The sequence below is a fragment of the Polypterus senegalus genome, chromosome 18, assembly GCF_016835505.1.
Source record: "Polypterus senegalus isolate Bchr_013 chromosome 18, ASM1683550v1, whole genome shotgun sequence".
Taxonomy (NCBI): domain Eukaryota; kingdom Metazoa; phylum Chordata; class Cladistia; order Polypteriformes; family Polypteridae; genus Polypterus; species Polypterus senegalus.
This window is the reverse complement of record NC_053171.1, coordinates 89058198-89079072: the sequence shown is the minus strand read 5'-3', so window position 1 is coordinate 89079072 and position 20875 is coordinate 89058198. Positions and strand designations below refer to the sequence as shown.

Below are 20875 nucleotides of genomic sequence, written 5' to 3'. Positions count from 1 at the left end.
GAAGGGGCCAAGCATTAGAATTTTTATGTAAATAAAAGTGAGTTATTGTGTCAGTCTCGTTATTTAATAGACAGACCTCGTACATACAAACAAATGATATATCAAGAAATATAAAATTGTGGAACTCTAGCATGTTGGTAAGCATGTACCATAAAATCGAATTGCTGTTCAAAGAGTTCTTTTGCCTTGTGTTGCACAAATCAGTGTGAGGTTAGCAGAAGAGCCCAAGCATATAAGCTGAACAGATTTGGGCCCTTTTGTCATACCAATATTATCGCAATACATTATCATGAGAGCACTTTCTCATGCGAAATCAAAATTGTTGAAATGCCATTTCCGTCAGACTCTCATCTAGTGTAAAATAGTCACTGTCCGCTGTATAGTCAATTAAAAAGAGGTTGAGAAAGAAAAATAAAAACATTATTAACTGAAAGAATTATCTAACTTAACTCACAATACCAATGACTGTATTTTGTATTAATCATGCTGCAGAGAACTATATGATTTATACTTCTATATGATTTGTTCTTCATTTAGGTAGAAAAAGAATTAAGCTTAGGCACAGAATTAGACCAACTTGCATACCTTTATGAGAAAATGCTGACCTATTGATATTAACAGAACACCCTGTGATATTATACATCAGTCATGACACTTATATATTAAACAAGAATGTGCTAAGCTAACTGAACAAATGTAATCCTTGATATTTTATAAGCAATTTGCGTGCAAAGAAAAAGTATAAGGAAGTGAGCCTTGTCTAAAACCGCTGAGTTGCATACTGTTAGGACAAAACTTGCTGTAACTGGTCTTCTGTACATGTAAGTTAGCAGAAGTGTATTTCTTAACATTGTGAAAATACTGACTACTTTTTATCCGTAAAAAACACTGTGTTTTCTCTGCATGCAAAAATAAGGATGTGGACACGGGCTACAGCAATCCATGTAATGACCTCAGAATGAACTACCGCGTTTCTTTATATTTACGAACTTAAGTATTAAAGGAAGTCTTGGTTTCCTACTAGCAGGCTGACGGTTTTCAGCACACTGGAACGGGACAGGGTCTGAAGCCTGCCTCCTCTCACCAAGAATAAAGAAATTGCTTTTTATTTTAAATTGGTGTTTTTGTCTCCCGTTGGTTTTCCGACTTCAGAGTCCACAAGGTCATGTCATTTCATTACACATATGCATTTCCTCAGTTCCTTTGCAATGTATTTAAATGGTAAAAATGTGCCCTGTATTGTATAACATTTTCACCTCGGCAAAAAAATGTGGTTTACCAGATGTGTTGTATTTCTTACTTTAGTGATCACACAGTGTATGAAGGAAGTCTGACGAACATCTGTCACGGCATTTTGTCTGTAAGAATATACACGCAAAACAGCATTCATCATGTTTGTTCAGAATATTGACAACATATATTTCAGCATTTGAAATTCGGTGTGTTTTTCAGATGTAAGTAGTGATTCGGTTGCGGTATTGTTAACACCTCTGACTCTTAGCAGTGTTAGTCTGTCATAAATGCTTTGCGTTCTTGAGTGTTCACACTTCTGTTCAGATTTGGTGTCAGCAAATAAAGTGTGACTTAGATTTTTACATTGTTTATCACCGCAGTAGAGTTTTTGGTGCCTTATAGTCTGCATTGGAGAAAATCATCTGTTTGTATTCATGTTTTTGGGCACGAAGAAATCGTCGTGGTCTATGATGGATAAAATTGTCTTTTAGAGGTGCTACCTGATCAAAACCTGATTAAACCAAATAATTACTGGGATCAACATTAATACTGAATTCTTTTTCTGTCTTGTCCTAGTGAGGGTCAATGTGTTGATAAGATAGATAGATAGATAGATAGATAGATAGATAGATAGATAGATAGATAGAAAAGGCACTATATGATAGATAGATAGATAGATAGATAGATAGATAGATAGATAGATAGATAGATAGATAGATAGATATTAATTTAAATTTTAAACAGACCTTTATTAACAATTATAACAGAATTGCAGTCAAATTAACAGTCAAAATTAAATAACATTTAATAACACAGTTTTCCAATCTCCTTTGAAGGAGGACCTTAAACATTAACATAGATAGATAGATAGATAGATAGATAGATAGATAGATAGATAGATAGAAAAGGCAATATATGATAGATAGATAGATATGAAATGCACTATATAATAGATAGATAGATAAAAAGGCACTATATAATAGATAGATAGATAGATAGATAGATAGATATGAAATGCACTATATAATAGATAGATAGATAGATTGATAGATATAAAGTCACTATATGATAGATAGATAGATAGATACTTTATTAATAGATAGATAGATAGATACTTTATTAATAGATAGGTAGATATGAAATGCACTATATAATAGATAGATAGATAGATACTTTATTAATAGATAGATAAAAAGGAACTGATAGATAGATAGATAGATAGATAGATAGATAGATAGATAGATAGATAGATAGTTTATTAATCTGGAGAGGAACTTCACAAGGACATCCCAACAACAGTCTTTACTTGTTTCTTCAGAAATAACTAGTAGTTTCCTGTCTTGCAAATGAAGATAATTCTCGAGCTTCTCTTGAGCTTTCTCCCAGCAGGCTATCACTGGCAAACATTCCTGTAGAGATGTCTATAAGGCATCTTTGCCATCTTATAGCTTCTCTCAAACCAATGTAATAAGTCTCTGTTTGAGGTTCTTCAACTGTGCATGTCTTTTTAGCAGCATTGTGCACAATCGCCTCTGTAAATAGAGACGTAGTCTAAACTCTACTCCTATTAATCTGAGTAGTTTATATGGCATTGAGCAGATGGGCACTCTCATGGGCAGAGTTGGGCGAATCCAGTTTGTTATGATTCTGTTTGAAATAATGAGCATTCCTTTAAACCGACTGTAGGGCATATTTAAAGAGTGGCAAACAAATGGAAAGACTAGGTAATTTTCTATCAGCGTCTCCTCTCAGTCCTATTCTTTCAGATATATAAACTATTGATACAGATTGACCATTAAATTGCAAGATTTGTCCAAGGATCCAAGTAGCATCTCTCTTACAGTGACATTGATTGGTTGTCTACTGCAACATTCTTAGCACCGTCATTTAATCTCACAGTCCCTGCATTTTTGCTTCTGAACAATTCCCACTCATACTTAAATTCTACTCTGTAAGAGTTGGCTACTCCACTACAGAGAGACAACAATTGTTTTTCAAACTAAAACAGTTTTTGATCACAAAACAACTGAATGTTATCTGACTACGTCACCTTCAGTTGGGTAATGCTTCATTCAGACAAGACTGAAAGTGTCATTTATTATTATTTAACATTTTAGCTCCTCTCCCTACTCATCCTGCGTATGACGTTAATCTGCATCCAGCCCTGCATGTAGGCCCTTCAACCTGCAGGGAAAAAACTGGGGGTTAGCGGCAGAATCCTCCCACTGGTCCATTCCATCTGAACTAGTGTGGTGCTGAGGTGTCACCAGTCACATGGCTGCACTCAGGTCCTAATCTGGGATCCTGAGTTGGTTTGTCATGCGGTGGCTGCGGCTCCTAACCTCTCTTTCTCTCTCTCCTCCCTACCCATGTGTCCACAGCATACTGTACGTCCTCATTTCTGAAAACAAAGTTGATCATAAAACTTTAGGCCAAGGTATTGTGTTCACTTACTCGGGAATTCTCCAAATAGGCTTATATTCACTAGCCATTTCTTTCCAGGTGTCCTTGTCATTCTGGAAATGGCCAGTGAAATCATTTTGGATAAATACTGTTTCATCAATTATTCCCCATTGAGCTCCTCATCCAGCCGCCACTTACAAAGCCGCATTGTTTGAATACGTTTTAGACACAGGTTGTACGTGCAAAATAAAGTTCTTTCAAATTAAGTCATGTGAATTGGCCCAGTTGTCCACTTGCACACACTCTAAATGTAGTGCAACCACCTATAGGCTTATAAATATCCCCACACCTGAAGCGATACTTGTTGTCATGGAAGTCTCTATTTAGCTACTGCTTGGTAACATCTCCCAAAAATGTGTTGTCCCCCTCTTTATTAACATTGATTTAACTCTTGCCACACAACCGTTCCATGCAATCTCTGGCACAATCCAGCCAATCCACTTTGGATACTCATAAATGGGCATAATAGGTGGAATATGATGTTTCAGTTCTAGACAAAGTTCCCTGGAGGTTTTGTTTGAATCATCCATCCATCCATTATCCAACCCGCTATATCCTAACTACAGAGCCACCGGGGTGTGCTGGAGCCAATCCCAGCCAACATAGGAAACAAACCAGCCCACAGCAGGGCACACACACACCCACACACCAAACACATTTTAGGATCGCCAATGCACCTAACCTGCATGTCTTTGGGTGGAAACCCACGCAGACGACATCAATCAATCATTCTTATTCTATGTTAATTAATGTTGACTTATGTTTATCTTTTATTGTGTCTTCTATTACTCTATTCATTTTGTAAAGCACTTTGAGCTAAATTTTTTTTTGTATGAATATGTGCTATATAAATAAATGTTGACATGCAAACTCCACGCAGGGAGGACCCGGGAAGCGAACCTGGGTCTCCTAACTGCGAGGCAGCAGCGCTACCCACTGCACCATTGTGCCGCCCTTTGGTTAGAATCATCTATTTTTTAATTTTGTAATAACATTTTCCTGCAGTGGGTTGGCGCCCTGCCCGGGGTTTGTTTCCTGCCTTGCGCCCTGTGTTGGCTGGGATTGGCTCCGGCAGACCCCCGTGACCCTGTAGTTAGGATGTAGCGGGTTGGATGATGGATGGATAATAACATTTTCTCTCACAAATTAAATTTTAGTGGGTGGCATGGTGGTGCAGTGGTAGCACTGCTGCCTCACAGTTAGGAGACCCGGGTTCGCTTCCCGGGTCCTCCCTGCGTGGAGTTTGCATGTTCTCCCGTGTCTGCGTGGGTTTCCTCCGGGCGCTCCGGTTTCCTCCCACAATCCAAAGACATGCAGGTTAGGTGGATTGGTGATTCTAAATTGGCCCTAGTGTGTGCTTGGTGTTTGGGTGTGTTTGTGAGTGTCCTGCGGTGGGTTGGCACCCTGCCCAGGATTGGTTCCTGCCTTGTGCCCTGTGTTGGCTGGGATTGGCTCCAGCAGACCCCCGTGACCCTATTTGGATTCAGCAGGTTAGACAATGGATGGAAATTAAATTTTAATAGTGAAGTTGTAGTAAAGATTTGCTGGTATGATGATTACATTTTAGAAGAATTTATTTATCCCCAAGGGGAAATTTGACTTTGAACAGGAGCTCTTTAAATAAATAAATACATAAATAGGTAAATAATAAATACACATGCAAACTATGAGTGGAACATACACTAGAATAACTATAAAGCAAGAAAATTACAAGGAAAGAAAACTTCACACTTGGCAATCCCAATCCCAGTAAGGCATTATGCAGACGTATTGCTGTTGGTATAAAGGAATCCCAGTCACATTTCTTGACACACTTCTGCTGAATAATTCATTGGCTGAAAGTCCTCAGTGTTAGTGTGTCAGAGAGAGGATGTGCAGCTTTGTTCATAATGGCACTCTGTTTTGTTTTAATTCTAATTAATTTAAATTTTAGTAGATATATTTATAAATATTTCTTGTGTGAACATTACTAGTGTCTCTCCTCTCCTGAGTTCAAGGTACTGAGCTTAAAATAAGGTCTTTCATTCACTCAGAATTTGACAATTAAAGGTAAAGGGTGGTCCAGATCTAATTATGCAATTTTCATTACGCTATAACTTATTAAGTTTATTGCATAGAAAATCACCCGAAAAATCCCAGACCATCGAGAAATGTGCAAACTGACGACATGAAGAATTGTCTTTGCGCCAAACTGGAATCGTCCCCGCATAAACCAAAGTCATCCAGACGATCTGGATCTGCATAATTAGATCTGGACCATCCTCTACATCCATTATAAGCAGTGCAAGTGGACACTAAACTTCAGCAGAAATGTGTCACCATCAGATATAATTTTAGGATAAGATCTGCAAACAGTTCACTAACATCAAGCCCAGAGTTAGTGACTCTACTAACTCCAATAGAGCAGTAAATTAATTCTGATTAATCTGGTCCCTAGGCTTACCCCAATAAAAAAAAGGTCTGAATTAACATAAGCCAACCTAATTCAGGGTGTTCATAAGAAATGTAATGATTTACTTTGAGTAATCTGAAGGGGAGAATGGAGTGTACTGAGATGTTTGCTGATCTTTCCTTGGACCATTTGTCCTCAGGTTGTGGATCTTCATTGTAGTCTGACGGAAGTGTGAGTGGCACCCTTTCTCCATTTTTAATAGACTGTATAAAATGGCTTTTTTAATTTTATCAAATCGCTGCTTCTCCAGAATAAATTAGTCTTATGCATTCCTCATTACTACCTCAGAGAAATTTTCTTGGCAGTCACATATTGGCAATTTGGAGATAATAAATGCTTTTAGTTAGCCAGAGTCTTTATAGGGAATTAATTTAAGTCTGATTTACTGTTATAGGCAAATAATATTACATTTTTGTATCTGTATGGTGTAGTTTCTGATGATTTGTATGCATTAGCAAACTTAAGTAGGGCTGTGCCTGCTTGTAACATTTATCATTTGCATTCATTTACTGAAAAGGGTAGCTGTTCATGATGAGCAAACAATTTTAATTTATGCAGCTGCTGTTTATTGAAAAAACGGACTGTTTTAAGGAGCCCTGTGCAGGGCCAACATTTCTACCAAAGACAAATGCCTCACAAAGAGGTTGAGGGCTGAATGGTACATGTTGATAGTTTCACAAAATTTAATTACACTGCCTGTTCATTGATATTAAACCTGGTCTTACCTGTATTTCACATTGTAAAGAAGAATAGCCATCCATCCATTATCCAACCCGCTACATCCTAACTACAGGGTCACGGAGCCTGCTGGAGCCAATCCCAGCCAATACAGAGGGCAAGGCAGGAAACAAACCCCAGGCAGGGCGCCAGCCCACCACAGTAAATAAGAATAGGTTTGCCTTAAGTTACCTTGTCAGAAAATAAATACCTCATTTTAATATTTTTGTATATTTAAATTGTTTTTGTCAATTCACGTTTATAAGTAATATTAGTTATTCTACTCAAACAGTATCTTTAAGGTGAAGAATTTATGCTGGTAGTTGCAAGAGTGGCATATTGTCCATTCATCTTTCCATCCATCCATTTTCTAAACCTACTTTATTCTGAGCAGGGTCGTGTAGAAGCTGGAAGTCATATCAACAAGCACCAGGCAACAATCTTTGGGCAAAGTGCCAGTCCATCGCAGGGTGCACAGACACACACACACATCGGGCACCAATTTAACATTGCCAGTCCATCTAAACCTGCATGTTTTTGGGAAATCACTGGAGCGTTTGGAGGAAACTCATGTGGACACGCGGACAACATGCAAGTCCCACGCGACAAGGACTTGGGTCTTGAACTCCAACCTCTTTTTTTGTAACGCCTACCATTGCAAAAATGAGATGAAAAGTGGTTAGAGATGCCGCAAATTCAGGTTCATCATATCCTGATCCTGATCAGATCCACATTTTCCCTTTTTTTTTTTAACTTCTCTGTTTGTGTGACTACGACAACTGGGCTGACTCAGCCAAGCTGAACGTTATGATGCTTTGCTTTGAAATTTTCATTATTAAATTTGCATCTTCACATGAATACCCATGATGTACTGTACAAACCAGAAGCTTGAGGTTCATAATGCCGGTATAAAAAGTACATTAGAAATAAAATTGTTTAATTAATTAAATATGGAGCCCACTGTTATACCCAGGGACTGTATTAATATTTTAAGTGCAAGCACCGCACATTTATTCAGCTAAATGAATAATTAAAATCATTATTCTAGCTTACTCACAAAATGAAGCAAATAAAAGTCACTACTAAATGTGTGTGTCTGTACTGTAACACCCTGTTTAATAATATATGTATATATTTACAGTATAAAGCTACAAATCACGTTGTAATACCTCTGCCTCCAATTTAGGTGACTGGGCAAGTACTGGGCACCATTGATCAAAGATCTTCTAGATGAAACATCCATCCATCCATTATCCAACCCACTATATCCTAACTACAGGGTCACGGGGATCTGCTGGAGCCAATCCCAGCCAACACAGGGCGCAAGGCAGGAAACAAACCCCGGGCAGGGCACACACACACCAAGCACACACTAGGGACAATTTAGGACCACCAACGCACCTAACCTGCATGTCTTTGGACTGTGGGAGGAAACCCACGCAGACACGGGGAGAACATGCAAACTCCACGCAGGGAGGACCCGGGAAGCGAACAGATGAAACAGGAAAAGTCAAAAGAAACTTGGGAAATTACAAAGTAGACCTGTATCCATTGGCTATTAGGAAAGCTATTGAATGACTGAAAACAAATCACAAAGAAATGCAGATCTCAGACTATCTTGTCGATTCTATTACCATCATGAATTTATATAACAAGACATTATCAAGCTTAATCAATCCACTTTAAGGGTTGCAGGGGGCCGATGCAAGAACAACTTGGGATGGGTTACCAGTCCATTATAGGGCCCATTTATGCACATCCTGATACTTTGTGTCACACGGGAACAATTAGGAATCACCAGTTAATCTAAATCTGCCTATCACTGGGGATGTGAGAAGATATCTGGAGTATACGATAAGAACTCCATGCAGGTACAGGGAGAACAGGCAATCCTCACGCAGACAACAACATCTGGGAGCTAAATTTGAACCCATAACACTGGAGCCATGATGCAAGTGCATTATATATATATAAATTGTCACACTCGGGTCACAAAGTTGCAAAGGTTCATTCAGGGTTTTCAAGAAACAGAAACTTTTTTCGAATACAGTATAATAAAGTATAAAGAATAAGCAGAGGATGTCAGGGGGAAGATAAACAGGGCAATGAAACAAAAGGACAGCTGCGGTGCGGACTTTTAAATGTTCAAAGCCCCAAGCGAGATGCAGATCGTGCGGCACAACAGCAGCTTATCCAGCAAAGAGGAGATGAAAAACTGTGTTTGTTTCCCATTGAATCAATGTTTAAGAGGGGGTTTCGTGGGAGTGGCCATGTCCCCTTGGGGTTGCGTTTAGTGTGTTCACTAGATATATATATATATCTATAGTAAGATAAAGGCGCTATATTGCGCCAGACCCAACACAGATTTACATGGAAGGCACGGGTAAAATAAAATAAACTATTTATTTTTCTTCAGCTGGAAGACACGTCTTCCCCATAATCCCTCCAGCCACAACACAGTCCCAAGCACAGTCCACAAATAACACCAAGCACTCTACTTCTCACTTCCACCACCACTTCTCCTCCGTAAGCTTTGTCCTCCTCCCACCTGACTCTGGCCACCGAGTGGTGGTCGCTGGCTCCCTTTTATTGGGTACCAGGCTGCACTTCCTGGTAAGGCGAAACCAGTGCCCAAAATGGGCCAGCAGCTCCTGCTGCAGCACCCCCTGGCTGCGCCTGCGGAACCCCACAGAGCTACCCAGAACTCCAACCCCCATGAAGCCCTGGGGGAGTCCGAGGCACCGCTACAACCCAGGGAGGCTGTCATCTAGCGTCCAGGGGGATTTACCGGGCTTCCCACTCTTGTCCCCCTGGCAGATGTGGTGAAGGGGCGTCCTGGCCATCCGTCACGATATACATACAGTATATACACTCACCTAAAGGATTATTAGGAACACCTGTTCAATTTCTCATTAATGTAATTATCTAATCAGCCAATTACATGGCAGTTGCTTCAATGCATTTAGCGGTGTGGTCCTGGTCAAGACAATCTCCTGAACTCCAAACTGAATGTCAGAATGGCAAAGAAAGGAGATTTAAGCAATTTTGAGCGTGGCATGGTTGTTGGTGCCAGATGGGCCGGTCTGAGTATTTCACAATCTGCTCAGTTACTGGGATTTTCACACACAACCATTTCTAGGGTTTAGAAAGAATGGTGTGAAAAGGGAAAAACATCCAGTATGTGGCAGTCCTGTGGGCGAAAATGCCTTGTTGATGCTAGAGGTCAGAGGAGAATGGGCCGACTGATTCAAGCTGATAGAAGAGCAACTTTGACTGAAATAACCACTCGTTACAACCGAGGTATGCAGCAAAGCATTTGTGAAGCCACAACACGCACAACCTTGAGGCGGATGGGCTACAACAGCAGAAGACCCCACCGGGTACCACTCATCTCCACTACAAATAGGAAAAAGAGGCTACAATTTGCACGAGCTCACCAAAATTGGACAGTTGAAGACTGGAAAAATGTTGCCTGGTCTGATGAGTCTCGATTTCTGTTGAGACATTCAAATGGTAGAGTCAGAATTTGGCGTAAACAGAATGAGAACATGGATCCATCATGCCTTGTTACCACTGTGCAGGCTGGTGGTGGTTGTGGTGGTGTAATGGTGTGGGGGATGTTTTCTTGGCACACTTTAGGCCCCTTAGTGCCAACTGGGCATCGTTTAAATGCCACGGGCTACCTGAGCATTGTTTCTGACCATGTCCATCCCTTCATGACCACCATGTACCCATCCTCTGATGACTACTTCCAGCAGGATAATGCACCATGTCACAAAGCTCGAATCATTTCAAATTGGTTTCTTGAACATGACAATGAGTTCACTGTACTAAAATGGCCCCCACAGTCACCAGATCTCAACCCAATAGAGCATCTTTGGGATGTGGTGGAACGGGAGCTTCGTGCCCTGGATGTGCATCCCACAAATCTCCATCAACTGCAAGATGCTATCCTATCAGTATGGGCCAACATTTCTAAAGAATGCTTTCAGCACCTTGTTGAATCAATGCCACGTAGAATTAAGACAGTTCTGAAGGCGAAAGGGGGTCAAACACCGTATTAGTATGGTGGTCCTAATAATCCTTTAGGTGAGTGTATATATACACACGCACGCACACACACAGTGGATTCAGAAAATATTCAGACCTCTTTCTGCACACTTTGCTGTGTTGTAGATTTAACTTTAAATGGATTTTGTTCATCAATCTGCTCTTAATAACCACTAATGACAGAGTGAAAACATGTTTTAAGAAAGGTTGACAAATTTATTATATATTAAAAACTGAAATCTCTCATTTATATAAGTATTAAAACCCAAAGATATGCAATGTCCACATAATGTAGCCAATTGGTGATGGTTCAAGCAAAAGCACTCTTGATTTTAGTTGACATGTGTTTCTTATGTCAGCAGTTTCTTGACAAGTCAGGTCGCACCCTTTTACAGTTTATGAGATCGATTTGAGTTGTAATTCAGATGCAACTAAGGGAGTCCTTCCAACAGTCCTGTTTTACATAAGCTAGTTGAAGCCTTATATGCTGTGTGTCTCAGCTGTGTCAGCCTTTATTTATCAGTCACTTGTCTACTCGTCACAAATAATGCAGCTCTTGAAACAAGACAGAAGCTAATCTGGGATGGAACACCATTGCATTTCATAGTGCAAATGAAAAGTCATTTACTTGGGACAAATCAGCATTACCAATCAACCTGAGTAGCATATCTTCAAATTGTAGAAAGTGCCAAAGTTTCTATTCAAAACCCCCATGTCATTACCAAACAGATGCCAGTCAAGAGATAATCAGAGGTTTCTCTGTTATGGGATGGTGATGGTACCATGTAGTCAATCAGATAATATTTGTCTATAGTGTCTTTAACACAAAATATCTTCTCTAAGGTCTTCTTTATTGTTTACTGCAACACCTTTTTTTTAGAATTTTTTTTTTTCTCATTACCATTGTCAGGTAGTCTGAATGGAACTTGATGTGTTTGTACTCTTTGATTTACTAGAATTTAGGTCTTCTTCTGCCTCTTCATCTTTCCCCATTTCTTTGTAGGGTCCATGTCGCTTCATCAGCCTTCTACAAACACCTCGGTCCTGCACCTTCTCACCAGACAGGCCCTTTTCCTTCAGATCTTCTTTCATTTTATCCATCCACCTCAGCTTTGAGATCTCTCTCCCCCACTTTTGTTGTACATCTGATTGTCTCATTTCTTATTTTGTCGTTTTTTATTACTCCACACATCCATTTCAACCTTCTCATTTCTTCCACATCTAACTTTTTCTCCAACCTTTTACTGCCCACATCTCAGCTCCATACATCATTGCTGGTCTTACCACCGTCTTTAAAGCCTTACCCTTAACCTTCACCTTAATTCTTTGATCGCACAATACTTCGGATACCTTCTTCCAATTCATCCACACCACAGTCTCTGAGTTATCTCTGTGTCTAATTTTCCATCTCAGGCTGCCACCGATACTAGATATTTAGCTCACTTCTGACATCATTAAACCTCATATTCTGTCTTTTTCCTATTTATCGTCAATCCTCATTCTTTCAAAACTCTTCTTCATTCTTGCAACATTCTCTTTTCTTGTACTCGGGTCACGACCGTAATTCATTCCAAAACTCTGGTTGCAACTCGATTTGGTCGTGACCTGAAGTAATTACCCCCATAGGATTGTATGTAAATACAATTAATTCCCTCCAGTCCGTATGAACTGTATGTAAATATATTTTTTTAAAGATTTTTAAGCACAAAAATAGATAATTATACTGTAGAATGCACAGTGTAATAGTAAACTAAATGTAAAAACATTGAATAACACTGAGAAAACCTTGAACAGAGAAAACTAACATTGCAAGAGTTCACGCTACAGCCTTACGAACCGCTCTCTTTTTTTTAATGAGTTTTAAGCACAGGGAAAAAAATGAATATTTGAAAAATCTGTAATTTATACAAAAACTAACCATAAACAACCAAGAAAACTAACCTTACATGAATTGAGTACAGGCATGAAGGAAGTGAGGAGGAACTGAGTGGAGAGGAGATTACAGTTTTGAGGTAAAGTCTGTGAAGGTGCGGGTTCGCTGCATGCTCCCATCTCGCTTCCGGGAGCATTTAAACCCGCCAACGTCGGTAATGTTACTGATGAGCATGACAGTGAGGCACTACAATGGAGCAATCGGAGGGTGTAAAAAGTGCCAAGTGCTTTTATTAAAATCAATAAAACAACAATCAAAAACAAAGTCCAAATTAAATAAAGTGCAGTGCTTTCAGAATCCTTCAATAAATAAATGATCCCATAAAAACAGAAGTGAAGTGGAGGTTAAAATCCAATAGAAAAAAGGCTTCATTAAATACAACGAGATTAAAACAATGCTCGAAGCAGTCTCTTTAAAAACAAGCCCGGTGCATTCTTTAACTGCCTTCTCGCTCTCTCTCTCTCTCTCTCTCGCTTTCTCGTTCTCTCTCTCTCGCTCGCTCGTTTTCTCGTGCTCGCTCGTTCTCCCTCTCTCTCTCTTACGCTCTTTCCCTCACTCGCTCGCAACACAGGGAATGCACAGGGAGAGACTGAACACGTGCGGAAATCATCGGCGCGTACGAACCGGAAGGAAAACTGGCTTGCTCATCACCCGAGTGTGTGGTCGTGAACAGATGCAAAAGTTTGGTGAACTTTTTGGTCATAACCCGATTTGTAAGCGGTCCGAGACATTCCTGACCCGAGGTTACACTGTATTAGTATTTAAGTGCAATTGTATTGATGTGTTTATTTGAATGTATAGTGAATAGTGTGTATTTTTGTTATGTTTTGGTTTATTTTATAGTTTGTGTTTTGTTTTTAACTATACTGTATCTGTAAATGTATGAGAACTCTGACTGTGTATTAAATAGTACGTGCACTTTTTAAAAATAAATAAACTATACTCTTTTTTTTTTTTTTCAAAAGAACAAAAAAATCAAACCTGTCAGAATTTACTCCTGTTAGGTGTCATGCTGATGCCACTACTTCCTGGGCTTCGTTAAGACTTTAATGAATTGCATAGAGTATCCCTTCCATCAGATAATCCTGAATCAGTCTTAAGACCATAGCACATTACATGACTACTAGTCAGATGGGATGTCAAACTTAAGACTGTATTTGTTGGTTTCATCCTTTGAGGATATCTGATTACATGTTTAGCATCACAGGGTGATGACTTCCCAGTACATTTTCACATTTCCAAAATATCACAAGCTTGCTCCTTCTTCTGACAGTCAATATCATGATTCTTGTCATTGGTTGTCAGCGCTTGCATACACACAAGCCTACACCTACGACTTGTTGGATTTTGTTAGGGGAAGTTGCAGACTTGAATTGTTTTTATGTATTGTAAGTGAAGTTGGCAATTGAAAAAAAAAAAAAAACATGTAATGTGAAATTGACCTTTAGGATTTTAGCAACAGATGGAAAACCATCACCCTGTCTTTCCAAAGGAGCTTGTGTTTGAGAGATGGAAATGCATGACTAGCTTTACAACTGGAGCGATTCATTCATTTATTCATTCAGGTTTGGATTCATTGGAAACTCATGACTATCCTGATAGGATTAGTTACAAGGCTGAACTAAGTCTTAAACGGAGTCCCAGTCCATGGCAAGGGCACACAGACACATTTACACTTACGGGGCCAATTTAGAGTTGCCAATTAACCTAATACACCAATAAGAAAAGGGTTTCCTCTGTCTAGTGAGAGCCAGTAAGCGGCCAATTCTGTACTTTCTTATGATGTTTGTTATATTGCTTTTGCCCTCCTTGATAAAAGAAGATAAATGCAGAAGCATCAATTTAAACTGATCTATTTAAATTTGCTAAATTAACATAGTGTGTAAAAAGGAGACACAACGAAGTGTGTCCCCGTATAATTTAAAAAAATGCATAAAAATGGAGCACGCAATTATTTTTGGACATATCTTTCCACACGGTAATTCAGAACAGAACTGAGAACAAGATAACTGGTTCCTGGGTTATAAAGTCACTCGGCAGGAAGGGGCAGGTCAAGGAGGGCAGACAGTGAAAGTGATGTCAGCAGTGGAGTGTCTATCAGTGCAGAGGAAGGAAGAGAAAAGGCATTAGACCACAGCACCAACCCTTGGTTTAGGGGGTTAATTACCATCCCTAGAGCTCATGTGCACACATGTGATGATAGATACAGTCATATGAAAAATTTTGGGAACCCCTCTTAATTCTTTGGATTTTTGTTTATCATCGGCTGAGCTTTCAAAGTAGCAACTTCCTTTTAATATACGACATGCCTTATGGAAACAGTAGGATTTCAGCAGTGACATTAAGTTTATTGGGTTAACAGAAAATATGCAATATGCATCATAACAAAACTAGACAGGTGCATAAATGTGGGAACCCCAACAGAGATATGACATCAATACTTAGTTGAGCCTCCTTTTGGAAATCTAACAGCCTCTAGATGCCTCATATAGCCTTTGACGAGTGTCTGGATTCTGGATAGAGGTATTGTTGACCATTCTTCATACAAAATCTCTCCAGTGCAGTTCAATTTGATGGCTGCAGTGCATGGACAGCCTGCTTCAAATCACCCCATAGATTTTTGATGATATTCAAGTCAGGGGACTGTGACGGCCATTCCAGAACATTGTACTTTTCCCTCTGCATGAATGCCTTTGTAGATTTTGAACTGTGTTTTGGGTCCTTGTCTTGTTGGAATATCCAACCCCTGCGTAACTTCAACTTTGTGACTGATGCTTGAACATTATCCTGAAGAATTTGTTGATATTGGGTTGAATTCATCCGACCCTCGACTTTAACAAGGACCCCAGTCCCTGAACTAGCCACACAGCCCTACAGCATGATGGGACCTGCACCAAATTTGACAGTAGGTAGCAGGTGTTTTTCTTGGAATGCGCTGTTCTTCTTCCGCCATGCAAAGCGCTTTTTGTTCTGACCAAATAACTAAATTTTTTTCTCATCAGTCCAAGGCGCTTTGTTCCAAAATGAATCTGGCTTGTCTAAATTAGCATTAGCATACAACAAGTGACTCTGTTTGTGGTGACGTGAGTGCAGAAAGGGCTTCTTTCTCATCACCCTGCCATACAGATGTTCTTTGTGCAAATTGCACTGAATTGTAGAACGATGTACAGATACACCATCTGCAGCGAGATGTTCTTGCAGGTCTTTGGAGGTGATCTGTGGGTTGTCTGTAACCATTCTCACAATCCTGCGCATATGCCACTCCTGTATTTTTCTTGGCCTGCCAGACCTGCTGGGTTTAACAGCAACTGTGCCTGTGGCCTTCCATTTCCTGATTCCATTCCTTACAGTTGAAACTGACAGTTTAAACCTCTGAGATAACTTTTTATAGCGTTCCCCTAAACCATGAGACTGAACAATCTTTGTTTTGAGATCTTTTGAGAGTTGCTTTGAGGATCCCATGCTGTCTGTCACTCTTCAGAGGAGAGTCAAAGGGAAGGAAGCACAACTTGCAATTGACCACCTTAAATACCTTTTACCGCTCATGATTGGACACACCTGTCTATGAAGTTCATGGCTTAACCAGCTAATCCAACCCATTTGGTGTCACAAGTAATCAGTATTGAGCAGTGGCAAGCATTCAAATCAGCAAAATTACAACTGCACAGCCAGTTTTTCACATCTGATTTAATTTCAAACAAACAAATACTCCTTCACTAAAAATCTTTGTTCGGAAAACACCCCAGTACTCCAATGTTCCTAGGAAATGAAAGACATACCACTGTTATCTTTTTTGTTGAAAGGAGAGTCAATTATTATGAATGCTGAGAGGGGTTCCAAAACTTTTTCATATGACGATAGATAGATAGATAGATAGATAGATAGATAGATAGATAGATAGAAATGTAAGGCACTATTAGATAGATAGATAGAAATGTAAGGCACTATATAATAGATAGATAGATAGATAGATAGAAATGTAAGGCACTATTAGATAGATAGATAGATAGAAATGTAAGGCACTATATAATAGATAGATAGATAGATAGATAGATAGATAGATAGATAGATAGATAGATAGATAGATAGATAGATAGATAGATAGATAGATAGATAGTAATGATTTTGATTGTAAATAAGAAATTCATTTAATATTGTTCAGGAGTACATAAATTGTTCATCTGCTCTATATGGGAATACCGAGTGAAGGTAAAAGTAGGTAGCACCCAGGGCAGATCTACTATGAAACTAATTAAGCTTAAGGTTCAGTCCTCCTAATCCCAGATGGGCCGCGGAAGTGGCTTTAATTTTCACAACCCCAACACCCCATAATGTGAAAACTGTAAGGTATAGGACATTTTTATTCACACCAGTGACTTTGCCATGTGAGATGATCCAACCCAGCAGCTTTAATCAGAATCTGAGATGCAGTGGTTATTATTTTTTTTTAAACAACCCTATTGAAGAATAGAGCAGTGGTTACCCAGAGTTCATTTCTGGTTGCAAAGGCCCCAAAAATGTAGATTCTCTACTAGTAGTAGCACTGTAAAGCAGAAAGATCCTGAACTATGCAGTTTATTATTTTGAGATGGGAAGAAATTCTGGCTTTTAGACATTTTTTTAGCTCATTTCTGTTTTGCAAAAGCTTAAGGTTTTAAAAATAGATGATCTGAACTCAACTTATATTTCCAAGTCTTTTACAAGATCAGCTTTTGAACATTTTCTCTTGATTTCGTGGTAGACACTTAATGAAACTGAAAAGGGATAGGTCGTACTCACTTGGAATATGTCCTAGATGACAATGAACATTTCAATTAGTTTCTTTGTACGTTCCCTTTTCGAATCCCTGATTGCAGAGTAGTGTCTGAGAGACTAGGACATGTTTATTAGACAAAATGTCTATTGTTGCCTAACATTTACCAATAATGGGGATAGAGACAAACATGGTCATGGAAATAATGTGTGCTGCTAAGTCATCACCGTTGTGCCTGCCACTTACTGTACAGAATGTGACCATTGCAGTAACTGATATGATTTTTTCCCTCCATATAACCTCCACAAATTCTAATGCCACTACACTTTCCATGTTGTAAATTGCGTCAATTACTAAACCAGAAATGTAATACAAATGTTTTAACAGTCTGGAGTGGAACACACATGGAGAAATTGGAGCACTGCGGTCGGCTCTTTGCCAGTGATCATTATTATTTTTTAGCAGTTTGTTCTAATGATCCTTTTGTTTTACTTTGAGGAAAAGAGCTAATATCTCCAGGGAGATGCTATCGATCAATGGAGACCATATTGTCAGTTTTTAATCACTTTGTTACAGATCACGATAAGTAAAGAGGATTTTCTGTAAAATTAAGTATTTCCTTCTCTTTGGAGATGCTCTTTATCTTTGCCTGGCTTCATCTCTAAAAGACTGTTTACCATGAGAGAGAAGGATCTTTAAACAGAATGAAGCCTCCATCCTCATAAATGTTCCTTTTATTCTTACTTTATTTTGTTTAGTTATTTATGGTATCATGCCAGTTTCTGTTATTGACTGCATTGCTTTAAGTTGTGCTTAAATAACATGAAGTGATTTTCTGCCAGAATACTAATTTAGAAGATAGACAGTGTAGTTTTATTAGCACATTCGGCCGTGGTGGTGTCTTGGTTAGTACAGCTGCCTTACACTCCCTGAATCCTGGGTTTGAATCCTGTCTTCTCCAGCTGTCTTGGTGGATTTTATACATTTTCCTGTTTCATTATAGGAATCTTCTCAAAGTATTTGGGTATTCGTGCCAAAGATGTGTGTACCCTCTACATCGGCTCCATATTAGTAACTGTGGACTGGCATGCCATTCGGGTCTGGGATCTGCATTTCTCCCAGAGCAGTGTCCAATTCCCTGCAAGTGTCCTGAACTGAATTAGGAAGGCATGACAAATGACTGGATTTAGTGTAGGACAGCATCAGTGTCCATCTGCAAATGACATATAAAGTTAGGTTTCAACTATGTAGCCTTCATCAGGGGAACAACATAAAAGCAAAGAGCAGGTTAAATATATGGGAGGCAAAGGAGGAACCAAAGCCAGGGCAGAATGAAGAAAAGGCGAGAAAAAGCTGACATTAGAAAGATGTAGGGAGAGATTAGAGAGTTAGTTGGTCATCGAGAAATGTGTAATGCCAGGCTGAGAATAAGCTTAGCTTGTTCTGTTTGCCTTTGCAAAGTGTCTTTGAAGGCCTGTGAAAGAACACAAACAGAGAGATGCGATGTGTTCTAGGCTTTGCAAGGTCTTTGGTTTTAAATGGCTCAGATTTGTTCCCTGCTGCAGCCTGCAAGCCGTCTTCCTATTTTCACCTATGTAGACAGCTGGACACTTCTTTCAAGAAATGCAATAAATAAGATTTTTAGATGACAAGGCCCCTGTTGTTTAATATTGAATTTATTCCACTTTACAGGCCCTTTGGTTGGGTTCTGTCATGCCCTACGTGCCGTAGTGAGGCAAGTGAATAATTTTACATTCCCTAACATGTATTGGCTTATTAAACAATGTCAATAAGGCAACTTTTCATTGTCTTTATTTCCTTAGCTGGGAGTGAGAGTTATGCCTGGCCTTCGACTCTACTGCACCTTCACTGGTTTAAAGCTCAGAATTCAGCAGATGACGAATACTGCATCATGTTTACAATTAAGGACTACTGTGTCTTGACATATACTGTAAATCTCTTGGATCGGAAGCAGCACTGGATCTCCCCTACTGAAATGTCAGTCTGAGCCACTACTGTAAATAGAGTATGAAAGACTGAAATCATACACATTGAGCCCTTGTAAATATGAATCAGCTATGTGTAGGAGCGCTACCCCAGGTGGTCCATCCATTATCCAACCCTCTATATCCTGAATGTCTCCTTGACATCCTCCAGTTGATCAGCAAGTGTGCTCAGTTTAAGCGTGGTTTCCTGAATGTGCTCTTCAAATTTACCCAGCACCAGTCGCAGCTTCTCATTTGCCTTTTCCCTTGCCTTCTCATTTGCCTTCTAGCTTTTCTTTATATCTTTCTTTATCTCTTGCATTAGCTCAGCGATCATCACCTTCAGTTCAGACAGATCAATTCCACTTTCGTTCACCGCAGGTGAGGCGGCAGGCAAAATTGTAGCCGGTGTTCCTGGCTCGCATGGAGTAGTTGAAACCGCGGACTACAAGGCCTCTTCCAATTTCAGGTGATCTTCTCCAAGCTATCGCGAGCTATTGAGACCTGCTTCACTCACGCTCGTACATTCGCTCCCCATTTTGCTCTCAGCCGGAGACGATGTGTGCGGACCGTGGTCCCAAGGAGTCTGGGCTTTCGCCCATCTTTTCCAGGTCAGTCTCTGACAGGCCGTACCTTGAACTTGGGCTTGCCGATCTTAGCTTGGATGTAGCTTTAGTATTCATTTCTTTCGCACCCCCTTTCTTGTTGGCCATGTTTATATATGCTTGCATATACTGTAGTAGTGCCCCTCAGGTTGGATAAATACAGGATATCTCAGGATAATAAGCAATAGTATGAAAAAATAACACCGCTGCTAGTGGAGCTCCACTTCAGACATCCAACTCCCCAACCCGATATATCCTAACTATAGGGTCACGGGGGTCTGCCGGAGCCAATCCCAGCCAACACAGGGCACAAGGCAGGAAACAAATCCTGGGCAGAGTTCCAGCCCACCGCAGGGCGGGCACACATACTCACACACCCACACACCAAGCACACACTAGGGACAATTTGGGATCGCCAGTGCACCTAACTATTTTAAACTCATTTCTAGGCGCAGCCAGGGTGTTGAAGGGGTCCGGTTTGGTGGATTCAGGATTGGGTCACTGCTTTTTGCAGATGATGTTGTCCTGTTTGCTTCATCAGGCCGTGATTTTCAGCTCTCCTAACCTGCATGTCTTTAGATTGTGGGAGGAAACCGGAGCACCCTGAGGAAACCCACGCAGACATGGGGAGAACATGCAAACTCCACGCAGGGAGGACCCGGGAAGCAAACACTGTGCCACCGT

At 39.9% G+C, this 20875-nt stretch overlaps 1 protein-coding gene across 16 annotated transcripts in view; it reads left to right on the top strand.

The window, feature by feature from the left end:
* Positions 1-20875, top strand: part of nrxn3a (neurexin 3a) — a 1597612-nt gene that overhangs the window by 1425894 nt on the left and 150843 nt on the right. The gene's annotated exons all lie outside the window — the stretch shown is intronic.